Here is an 11,688-nt window from a genome sequence, read left to right on the forward strand (position 1 = left end):
TGAAAATGGAGAAGATAACATTCCTATTAAGGATGACTTTCCTGATGAAGTCCTCCTAGCATTGACTGCTGTGAAAGGTATGTTTCCTGAACCTTGGTTTGCTGACATTGTTAACTATTTGGTTGTTTCTACTATTCCTCCTTCCTTCTCCAAATATGAAAGAATCAAGCTAAAAAGTGAGGCAAAGTACTATATCTGGGAAGACCCAATCTTATGGCGCATTGGTAGTGACCAAGTCATAAGGAGGTGCGTTCTAGATATCGAGATACCTCATGTGCTTGAGTTCTGTCATTCGTCTCCTTTTGGTGGACATTATGGCACACAAAGAACAGGTAGGAAGGTGTTGGATTGTGGATTATATTTGCCTACTATCTTTAAAGATGCACAGAGGGTATATGAAAATTGTGAGCAGTGCCAAAGGGCAGTCAGATCCATTACAAGAAGGGATGAAATGCCTCAACAACCCATGCTATATTGTGAGGTATTTGATATTTGGGGTATTGATTTTATGGGTCCTTTTCCTCCTTCTTTTGGGTTTTCTTATATTTTGCTTGCTGTAGACTATGTCTCCAAATGGGTGGAAGCCATAGCTACAAGGACTAATGATTCTCGAGTTGTTATGAGTTTTGTCAGGTCTAACATTTTCTGCAGATTTGGGATACCATGAGCCATCATCAGTGACCAGGGGACTCATTTCTGTAATAGGCTACTTGAGAACATGTTGAAGAAGTATAGGGTGACACATCGCATTGCTACACCATATCACCCCCAAACTAATGGGCAAGCAGAGATCTCTAACAAGGAGATTAAAAAGATATTAGAGAAAGCAGTGAAGCCTAGTCGAAAGGATTGGGCCACAAGATTGGATGATGCACTTTGGGCACACAGGACAACCTACAAAACACCTGTAGGTATGTCACCTTTCAGGGTGGTTTTTGGAAAGGCTTGTCATCTACCTGTGGAGATTGAACATCGGGCCTATTGGGCCATGAAAGCATGCAACTTGGATTTGGAAGAAGCAGGAAATGAGCGAAAACTTTAGTTGCAAGAACTAGAGGAGAATAGGCTTGCAGCCTATGAAAACTCAAAGTTTTACAAAGAGAAAACCAAGAAGTTTCATGACCAAAAGCTTGTGGCTAGAAAGGATTTCAAGGTAGGCCAGAAAGTGTTACTATACAAATCCAAGCTTGGTCACATGAGTGGTAAGTTACGCTCTACTTGGGAAGGACCATAGATTGTTACAGAATTCTTCTTTTATGGAGCAGTGGAGATCAAGGAAGAATCCTCAGCAAGAACTTTTAAAGTTAATGGGCATCGTCTTCGGATATTCAATGAAAATCAAGATATGCTGAACAAGACGATGGATGGGATGAACTTGACTTCTCCCTCATACCTTCCACCTTGAGGAGGTAAGTACACTTCATACTTTTTCTTTGCATTTTATACATATTGAATACATTGAGGACAATGCATGGATAAAGTGTGGGGGTGTGGGGAGATTTCCCCCTTTTCTGATTTTGTTTTCTATTTGTTTTGTTTTTCCTTTTCTAATTTTGTTTTCTGTTTGTTTTTATTTTAAAAAAAGTTTCTGTTTTCAATAAAACATATTGACATTGGATTTTGGGATTTGATTCACTAATTGGAACGATCATAATTCTTGGAAAATATGAGTCATGTGCTATGAATGGATTGTTTCTGTGATTTACTAATTGAGTTGATTTGAGAGTTTCTAGAATAAATCTTTTGTGAAAGAGTTTTTGACCTTGTGAGTTTTGAGCTTTATTGTAAGGATGAACTACCATGTGTCATTCCTATATTTTTTTTTCTTGTGTGACTTGCTCATGTCTTGTTGGTACTCAAATGTTTAGTTTGATTCTGTTGTTTTGCATCTTAGGTGAACATGCATGATTTGATATGACTGAGGCATTTCTTGTTTTTAGCTACTTGGCCAAATAATCTAACCATGACATTGATCCATTGGTAGCCCCTTGAGCTTAAACTTTTTTTCTTATTTTGAGCATATTGCTAAACCTTAAAAAGAAAAAGACCATTTTTTTTCCTTACCTTAGGGAGAAAGAAGGAGCTAGTGGATTATGTTGAGATTGGTTGAGGAATAAAGTGTGGGGATGAGTATTTCCCCCACAAAGTTATAAAAATGGCAAAAAGGAAAATAATTATTGATGACAGAGTGTTGTAATGAAAAATGATTGCTGTCTGAAAAAGAGCAACAAAGGATAAAAGAGAAAAAAAACGAAGAAAAAAAGTAAGGATTGTTTTTGAAACTATGCTCCATAACTTTTTCTTCCTATTTCAAAAACACACAAATCCTAAAGTTTTTCCTACCTTTGCCTTGGCCTCATTATAACCTGTGAAATGTCCTCATGATTTTTGAATGCATGTTTTCTGAAAGCTGTGAATATTAGAGTCTTGCTAAGCATTGAGAGTGTTTACTTGCATGGGTATTTTGAGTGAAAACACAAGCCAAAACACTTGAGCGAATTTTGGTGAGAAAATATACATTTAACTTGAGTGTTTCTCTTTCATATTTGATTATCTTGTAAACTCAAAAGATTAACTCATGTGTGAAAAACAAAATTTTATCCATTTGTTTGTGCATGACAACATGATTTCTAGAAGATTGATCTGTTTCCATTTGTATTCATTTCTTTAATCCACTGAAAATATGGAATAAAAGACCTCAGAATAAAGTTTTGAAATTGTTCAATTTTGCCCAGGAGTGCAAAAGGATAAGTGTGGGTGTGTGATGTAGGGTTAATAAGTTAAGGATAAATGATGCGTGGTTTTAACTTTTTATTTTGGCCTCTTTGAAAAAAAATTATGCTAACTCTCATATTTGTGTTGTAGTACAGTGATGATTGAAAAAGAGATGGGATTGGTACCATAAAAAAAGAAGAATAAAACACACAGTTCACACAATTAATTGCACTGAAATACAAGAAGTTCAGTTTTTTTAAACTAAACTACAAAATAATACAGTACAATTTTCATTGACAATAGTTTAATTCTTTTAGTATAATATAGTACAGATAGCTTATAGTTCAGTGCAATTAGAATAACTTTGCCCAACCCTAACATTTGTGATAGTTTTAGGGTTCTATGAGTCAAGTGTTGACACAATATTAATAGTATTATACTGTAGTTATATGAATGAGTTCTTCAAATATTTGAACGAGATAAAATTAATACATGATTTAACCAAAAAATTTCGATTGGTATCAGACTAATATTTTTTTTGTTTATTTAATATTGTTGATTTGTTATTATTTTTAGAATTGAATAGATTTAATGGGTATTAAATGTTGTGGACTGTTTTTATTTTTTGAAATGTTGATATATATATATATATATATTCTAAGCTTTGAATCGGAAAAGTTTCAGATTTATGTATCTTCTATTTCGGCGTATATTAGTAGAAGCATGATCCATTATATGTACATAATAAATATATAAATATATACGAATATGTTTCTGTTATGTTTTATAGCATATATTTAATGTTAGGGATGATAACTATATATACTGAAATAACTATATTATAATATTATTTGGAAATTTTAGGAAGTTTTGGTTATTTTTATTTTTTATTCATAATATTATTATTAATAATATGATTACTAATAGTGATTAAATTAATAAATAAAATTGTGTATATAATATATATATATATATATATATATATATATATATATATATATATATATATATATATATATATATATATATATATTACAATAATTAATTATTTAATTTAATAACTAATTATCCAATTGTATAAATATTTATATATAAATACTAATAATATGATTTTATATGATCAAATTCATGTTTTAAAATATTAATTTAATTTTGTACAGTTTTAAAATATTTTGTATAAAATTCATTCTGAAAATTTATTTTTTAGGACGAAAAATTTATTTGTTAAGAGAATATGAAATCCAAAAAATTATAATAATTAGAAAAATAAATAAACGAGATTAAATAAATATTTAAAGTAAAAAACAAAACGCACTACAAGAATCAAAGAATTTAGCTTCCGTTGAGCTGCGTCGGATTAGAGGTGAATATCATTAGAGTCAGTTAAAAAGCTTTTTAGTTGGCTTCACCGGCACATGTTATATGCGTTTTATTTTATTGAATAAAAATGTTATGTGAGTGGGAAACAGCTAATATATGATGCGGCGTTTAACTTTCTACATCTAAAGCGTCGGTTTTAGGGACTCCATTATATATTTTAATATTTAATATTTAAGGAAAATGAAAATATTGATTAAAAAAAATAGTAAATTTGTAAAACTTGAGGTTACAAGGATGTTTCATTGTCTTAGCCATTTCACACCGTCCAACTGCTAACCCTAACCCATTTCGTTCAGTGCCAGAATTTGACTGAAGCTAAATAGCTTCATGAATCAACCTCTAATATTTGGTGTTGGCCCTTGATGTGCTACCAATAAAAATCCCTAATGTGCCTAAGACATTGAAGGTTGGGAGCTAGTAACTCTGCTCATTCAAAAGGGCAGGTTTCGCTCTGCTCTGCTTCTTTTTTTTTCCCTTTTTTTCTCCAACCCTTTTTCTGTTTCCCCTTTCCCCTTTCTTTCCAACCCTCATTTCAATTTCCTTTGCCACAACGATGACTCCCAATGTAAAGCCCTAATTTTAGCTCCCTTTGTCACCGGTGACTCCCAAAGCGGAGGTGTGGTAAGCAACATCTCTAAAGTTAAGCAAGTCATGTGCTTTTATTACTTTCCCCTTCCATGTCTCTCGCTCTCTCACCCAAACTTGTCGTTTTTGTTTCTGGTTTCGACGATTTTAACAGAATGAAGAAGGACTCATAGGAGCATTTCACGTTTTGAAGTCATCGAGAGCCTGATACCATTGTTCTGAGAGGTATGTCGTCGTCGTTCACTGAACCCATTCTAAACAATTACTATATCCTGCCTTTTTCTGGCTTGGCAGTTTTAGATTTTGTGGATTTGTCCTAGATTTCTCTACCCTTTTAAAAGGAAGTATGCCCTTTAAATTTATGGTTTATGTAGTTAGTTTTCCTTCTCTTGTTTGTGTAGTTTACATTTCATTATCATCAAAAGAATTGGATTATTTCCAATTCTGAGGATATATAATTATACCCTATCATTGTTCTGGTTCCTATTGTTAAGTGATTCTATCATTTTGAGTCTTAGTACTTTAAGAAAGTAACGAAGTTATTTCATTGTAATTTTGTAAATGGCTCCTTGCATTTCTGACTAGTTCACATTTAGCACTATAAACATCCATCAACATATTTAAATTTGACAAGTGGGAATTCGAATGTTTAAAGCATTGATGTTAATCTAATTTTTTTTTCTTTTCTACATTCGCAATTAAAGGATATGGTACTGATGTTTTCAGGTTCTTACAAGTAGAACAGACCTTGCACAGGCTACAGTACCTACAAGAAAGGACAAAGGCCATATCCTGACTTTGACACCATTTCAAAAGGGGTTTTATACCCCTTATATTGGAGTAGCAAGCTCAACTTCAACCTTTGCTTGGAACTTCCCAAGCTCCTATTTCCCTTGGTGGTAAATCCGATCAAAGATTTATTAGGGGCGGGGGGTTATGGTGATAGAACCTCTATAAGGCATGAGTCAGCACCAGCATGTGATGTAGTTGTTGAGGAAGAGAATGAAACCAAGGAGTGGATGGGTGGAACTAGGGGTTCATGTTACCTTTGTATCTCTTACTAATGGGAGAATTGATCTCAAAAGAATTCGTTTCAGGTATGTTAATGTCAGTTTTGAAATGGTTGAAAAGCCAAGAAGGGGGGCTGAATTGGCTAGTTAAAACTTTAGGCTATTTTTGCAATCTAAAAACCTCCTTTAATTGAATCAAATAGATCACCAAGTTAGGATGCAAACAGTACTGAACTATACACTTTCAATCGATCAAAAACAGAGTTAACAGATTGATTTTACTAAACAGATTTTGTTCGGGTATAATCAATCGATTGAAACTGAAAAACAGTCGACTAAAATACTTGGAAAAATGCAGAAATGTGAATTTGAATTTTAAACCAGAAACAATGCTCAAGAATGATCAAGATCAGTTCCAAATGATTATACAAACATGCTTAATGCTTCAGATGCTATGAAAACATGCAAGAACATGAAAAAGATGATTAAAACACAAGTTCTTGAAACTCTAAAATGAAAATGCAAGAGAGAAAGATTAGAGAAGAGAGGACACCACGAATTTTTATACTGGTTCACTCAAACCTGAGCTAGATCCAGTTTGTCAAGGCAACCTGAGCTTGACTTTGCACTATTTCAAAAGTTTTACAAAGACTCCACCCTTACACTTCCAAAATATGCAAAAACACCATAAAAGACCTTTGAATCACACAAGAATCACACCAGCACAGCAAGAACCCCCTTGAAGACTTGGAAAACCACCAGGCACACACCCAAAGCTTGAGAAAGATCAAACCTTAGTGGTAGCACAGCCTTGCCTACCACAAACCACTTTCTCCAAGCTTCAAGAATTGATCCAAGATCAATCTTCAACAGCTGCAACACCTATGATCACGAAGGAGAGAGTTTTCACAAGTTTCCAAAACCAATTTGTGCTCTAAAATGATCAACTCACCTCTCTTTCGAAAATCACAGCTTTTATAGTCAAACTATTACGAAATTCAACAGGTTGATTTTCAAATCAATCGGTTGATTTCACTTAACTTAAGTGAAATCAGTCGATTAAAAACTAAATCAACTGATTGAATTTGTTGCAGTTTAAGACTACTGCAACCAACCTTTTAACCTGTTAAAAAGCCATTCAATAGATTAAAAGAGACATTTTAACCTGTTGAAAAACCATTCAACAAATTAAAAACACACCAAAGACCAAACTACATCTAATTAATGCTTTAAGGTCTACAACATGAATTACAAACTACAAGTACACTTTCTTAATGATGTAACTACATGGAGAGCACATGTATCAGCCTTGATCACCATGGATATCATCAAATCTCCTTTCCTTCATCAATGTAGGCTTCATTCCAATGTTTATGGCTTCAAGATAGTTCAAAAGAGCTTCATTCAATCTTCATCAAATCTTCAAGAAGCGAACCACCTTGGCTTCTCATGTCAACAATCTCCCCTGATTTGATGAAGCCAACCTCTATTCCATCTATCTTCTTCTATCTTCCATTGCAAAATGCTTCTTCCATTTGTTGGAAACCAATTGATGAAGTAACACCTTAGCTTGAAGCTTGTGAACCTGAAACACATTTTACAACAACAATACACACAAGCTAGCAAGTATACAACTGTGATCATGCTCCCCCAATCAATAATATGGGTTCAAATTCAGATTTGATTATTGATTCCAATTTTTAATGCTTAGTTTAATGTGATCAATTATCCATTTTCCAATTTTCCAATTTTTCTCCCCCTTTGGATTCATCAAACAGAACAAATGCATAAAGATAACAAGCATTGCATATCATTTGATTAAAATTGGAAGGAAATACAACCAATAGAAACTAAAAATAGAAAATAGATGCATAAAGCTGATACAATCAGCCGACTGAAATAAAAAACAACCAACTGAAACTGACAGAACTCAAACTGAAAAATCGCAAACACAAGGATGCAATGCATGATCCTAAACAACCACCACACTCAGTCATCTTGAGGGTCATTTCTGGTCTGGAATGAGTGGAGCATATCATGGATATCATGGATTTGGCCATCCAATGCATTGAACCTCTCATTGCAATAGTTGTGATGTTCATGTTGAGACACATTAAGCTCATGCAGCTGGTTCAGGACCATCCTCTCAAAATGTGAGTACACAGGGCCTCTATCCTCTAGAGGATTGTAGGGAATCAAGTCCATGGGTCCAGCAGTTGGTTCTTCCTCTTGATTTGCACCACTTGGACCGGCTTCATGGTCATGTGCACCATCACCAACAACTCCAGGAGCTGTCCATCCATTTCCCACCTTGATAAAGCCCATTTTGTGCACATTTTGGTTCGAGGTATGGTTCAATAGTCCAGTTGACTCCTCTAGCTCATCCTCTACATCAATACCAAAGTATTCAATGAATTTAGACACCAAAACCACATATGAAAGTCTAAAATCCGTGAGTCTCTTGGCCTTGAGCATGTGATCACGAAACACATAGATCCAATCCATTTGAATGTTGTGTTGAATGCAGTACATAAGTATCAATGTTGAATGGTTGCTACCACGTGGAACAAGGATTTTTGTGACAATCATACCAAGTAGCCTTTGATCCACCTTGAGACCACCCACATGAAAGTGTTTGATTTTAGCAATAGGATTTCTCAAGCATTGGCCATAGTATTGCATCTTGTTGAATTCTGGAACAACCCTAGTTTCACCTTTTCTCACTTGCACACCCCTTGGTTTGAGTCCAACCACATCTTTCCAAGCTCTCTTGTTGATCTCCATTTGAACACCCTTGATGCTGGACAGTAGGACATCATTTTTGAACTCCAAGTTGGTGAAAAACACCTTCACCAAGTCTGGATATATTTTCCCTAAAAGTTCAAGGAAGGACTTCAACTTTTGATGCTTTAGTTGTTGGAATAGGCTCTCAAAGCCTTCAGCCCTTAGCCAAGAGAACCTCAACACCTTAGGGATGCTGATCTGCTTCCTATTCATTTCAATGAGGAACACCTGAATGTTGTCCTCATGATCCTCAAACCATGCTTCAATTCTCCCATGGCTTTCATGATTTGGAGACCTTGGAGTAGGAGGAGTGGAGTGCTCATCATCAGATTGGGTAGCTCTTTGGGAATGACGAGGCATGATGAGTGTTGGTGTAGCTGTTTCTAAGAGATGTATGCTGCAAATGCAGCAAAACAAGTGCAGTATTTATAATTCAACAAACTTATTTTCAGAAACATTTGATTAAGTGATGCAGATTTTTCTAATTAATTCATTTTATGTTACCCAAATCAATTTAATGCAGTCCAAAATAGTATCTCGTGCATTCATGATGTTTTCAATGTGTTTTTAAGAGAGAATCAATCAGTTCAGATCATGTGAGCTGCATGCACATTGGAATTGTACACAAGAATGCTTTTTGGTCAAAGAATTCAGTAAAAGTAACACATGGCTGATGAAATGGGCAGTTAAGAGCAGATATTACCTGACAAAAAGATGCTTGCTTTGACTGAGTCAGCTTAACAATTCAATTCGTGAGTAAAAGCACAATTTAAGTGAAATCAACACGTTGAAAATAGAATCAGTCGACTAAAATAGCATCAGTGCATCAGAGATTAAAAACAGAATCTGGTTAAGTGAAATTAGCTGACTGATTTTGAAGATCAATCGATTGAAAATCGTGAAATTGAACTTCATTTTTCCATATTCAGTTTTAATGAAATCAACATACTGAATTATGAAAATAGCAGATCAAAAATCATAGCAGATCAATTTTTCATCATCCAGTGGCAGTTTAAGTGACATAAACATGTTGAACTACAGAAACAGCAGATTGACAGATCATGAATTTTGCAAACATAGGCAGATTTAAGTGAAATCAATACGTTGAAATGCAAAATCAACAGATTGACTATGACATTTTTAACTTTTGCATACAGTAGCAAATTTTTATGAAACCAATGCATTAGTACATAAGATTAACATGCTACAAACACATCAGACCACATTCTTGATGTCTAAGATGCCTAGTTCAGTTCTTAGCTTGTTAAACCTATCTCTAGCCAATGGTTTTGTAAACAAATCCGCCAATTGATTTTCAGTTTTAACAAACTTGATTTCACAATCTCCCTTTTGAACATGATCACGAATGAAATGATGCCTAATCTCTATATGCTTGGTTTTAGAATGTTGTATTGGATTCTTAGTTAAGTTGATTGCACTAGTATTATCACAATACAAAGGTACCTTGCTTAGCCTTATTTTACACCATAGTCCAAAAGTTGATGTTTCAACCATATGATTTGTGCACAACCATGTCCAGCAGCAATATATTCAGCTTCAGTTGTGGAAAGTGCCACACAAGCTTGCTTTTTGCTATTCCATGAGATTAGACTTGATCCAAGCAAATGGCAAGTACCACTTGTGCTTTTCCTATCCAATTTGCACCCTGCATAGTCTGAATCTGAAAAGCCACTAAGAGATATGTTAGAATCACATGGATACCATAAACCAACATTGGTTGTTCCTTTAAGGTACTTTAGAATCCTTTTTGTAGCCTTAAAGTGTGATTCCTTAGGATTTGCTTGAAATCTAGCACATAAGCATACTCCAAACTGAATGTCTGGCCTACTTGCTGTAAGATAGAGCAAAGACCCAATCAACCCTCTATATTTGGTTGAATCTACTGGTTGGCCAGCCTCATCTGCATCCATAAGGCAATTTGTTGCAATTGGAGTGGCAGCTTCCTTGCAATCCTCCATTTTGAACTTTTTCAACAAGTCAAAACAGTATTTTGATTGATTTAAAAATGTTCCATGCTTGAGTTGCTTGACTTGCAGCCCTAGAAAGTAGGCAAGCTCACCCATCATGGACATCTCAAACTCTCCCTGCATTGCTGCAACAAACTCTTCACACAATGTGTTATTATTTGAACCAAAGATGATATCATCAACATACACTTGAAGAACTATAACATCATTATCATGTTTTCTAATGAAGAGTGTTTTATCCACTGCACCTCTAGCATAACCTTTTGATAAGAGAAAATTGCTTAGCCTTTCATACCATTGCCTTCGTGCTTGTTTTAAACCATATAAGGCCTTTTTCAATTTGAAAACATGGTTAGGATAGAGATGATCCTCAAATCAGGTTGTGATACATACACTTCTTCATTTAGAAAACCATTCAAGAATGCACTTTTCACATCCATTTGATGCAATTTAAAGTTACACATGCAAGCATATGCTAAGAGTAATCTCACAGCTTCTAGCCTAGCTACAGGTGCATAAGTTTCATCAAAATCAATGCCTTCTTTTGATTATAACCTTTAGCAACTAGTCTAGCTTTGTTTCTTACTATATTACCATCTTCATCCATTTTGTTTCTAAAAACCCATTTGGTTCCAATTATATTCATATCATCAGTTTTAGGCACTAGAAACCACACATCATTTCTTGTGAATTGATTGAGTTCATCTTGCATAGCCTCAATCCAATTACTATCATTCAAAGCATCATTCACATTCTTAGGTTCAATTTGAGATACAAATGCAACATGTTCACAAAATACAATCCTACGTCTAGTAGATACTCCTTGTTTGATATCACCTATGATGTTGTCCTTTGATAAACCTCTAGGCTGGATCCAATCCTTGGGCAATTTGCTGTCTGCAGCTTTTTCAGTCGACTGTTTTTCCTTTTCAGCCAACTGATTTCCTGCAGCAGTGGACTTTTCTGCAGCAGAAATCTGCTCCTGCAGTATATCTTCCTCATCTGCATTCTTTGACACTTGATCTTGCAGTTTTGGGTTAGTTTCATCAAATACAACATGCATAGACTCTTCAACAGTCATCAATATCTTATTATAGACTCTATATGCATGACTTTGTGTAGCATAGCCTAGAAAAACACCTTCATCCGCTTTTGCATCAAATTTTCCAAGACTTTCTTTGCCATTATTTAAGATGAAGCACTTACATCCAAATACTTTTAGGTGA

Source organism: Vigna unguiculata, unplaced genomic scaffold (genome assembly GCF_004118075.2).
Source record: "Vigna unguiculata cultivar IT97K-499-35 unplaced genomic scaffold, ASM411807v1 contig_689, whole genome shotgun sequence".
Lineage (NCBI taxonomy): Eukaryota > Viridiplantae > Streptophyta > Magnoliopsida > Fabales > Fabaceae > Vigna > Vigna unguiculata.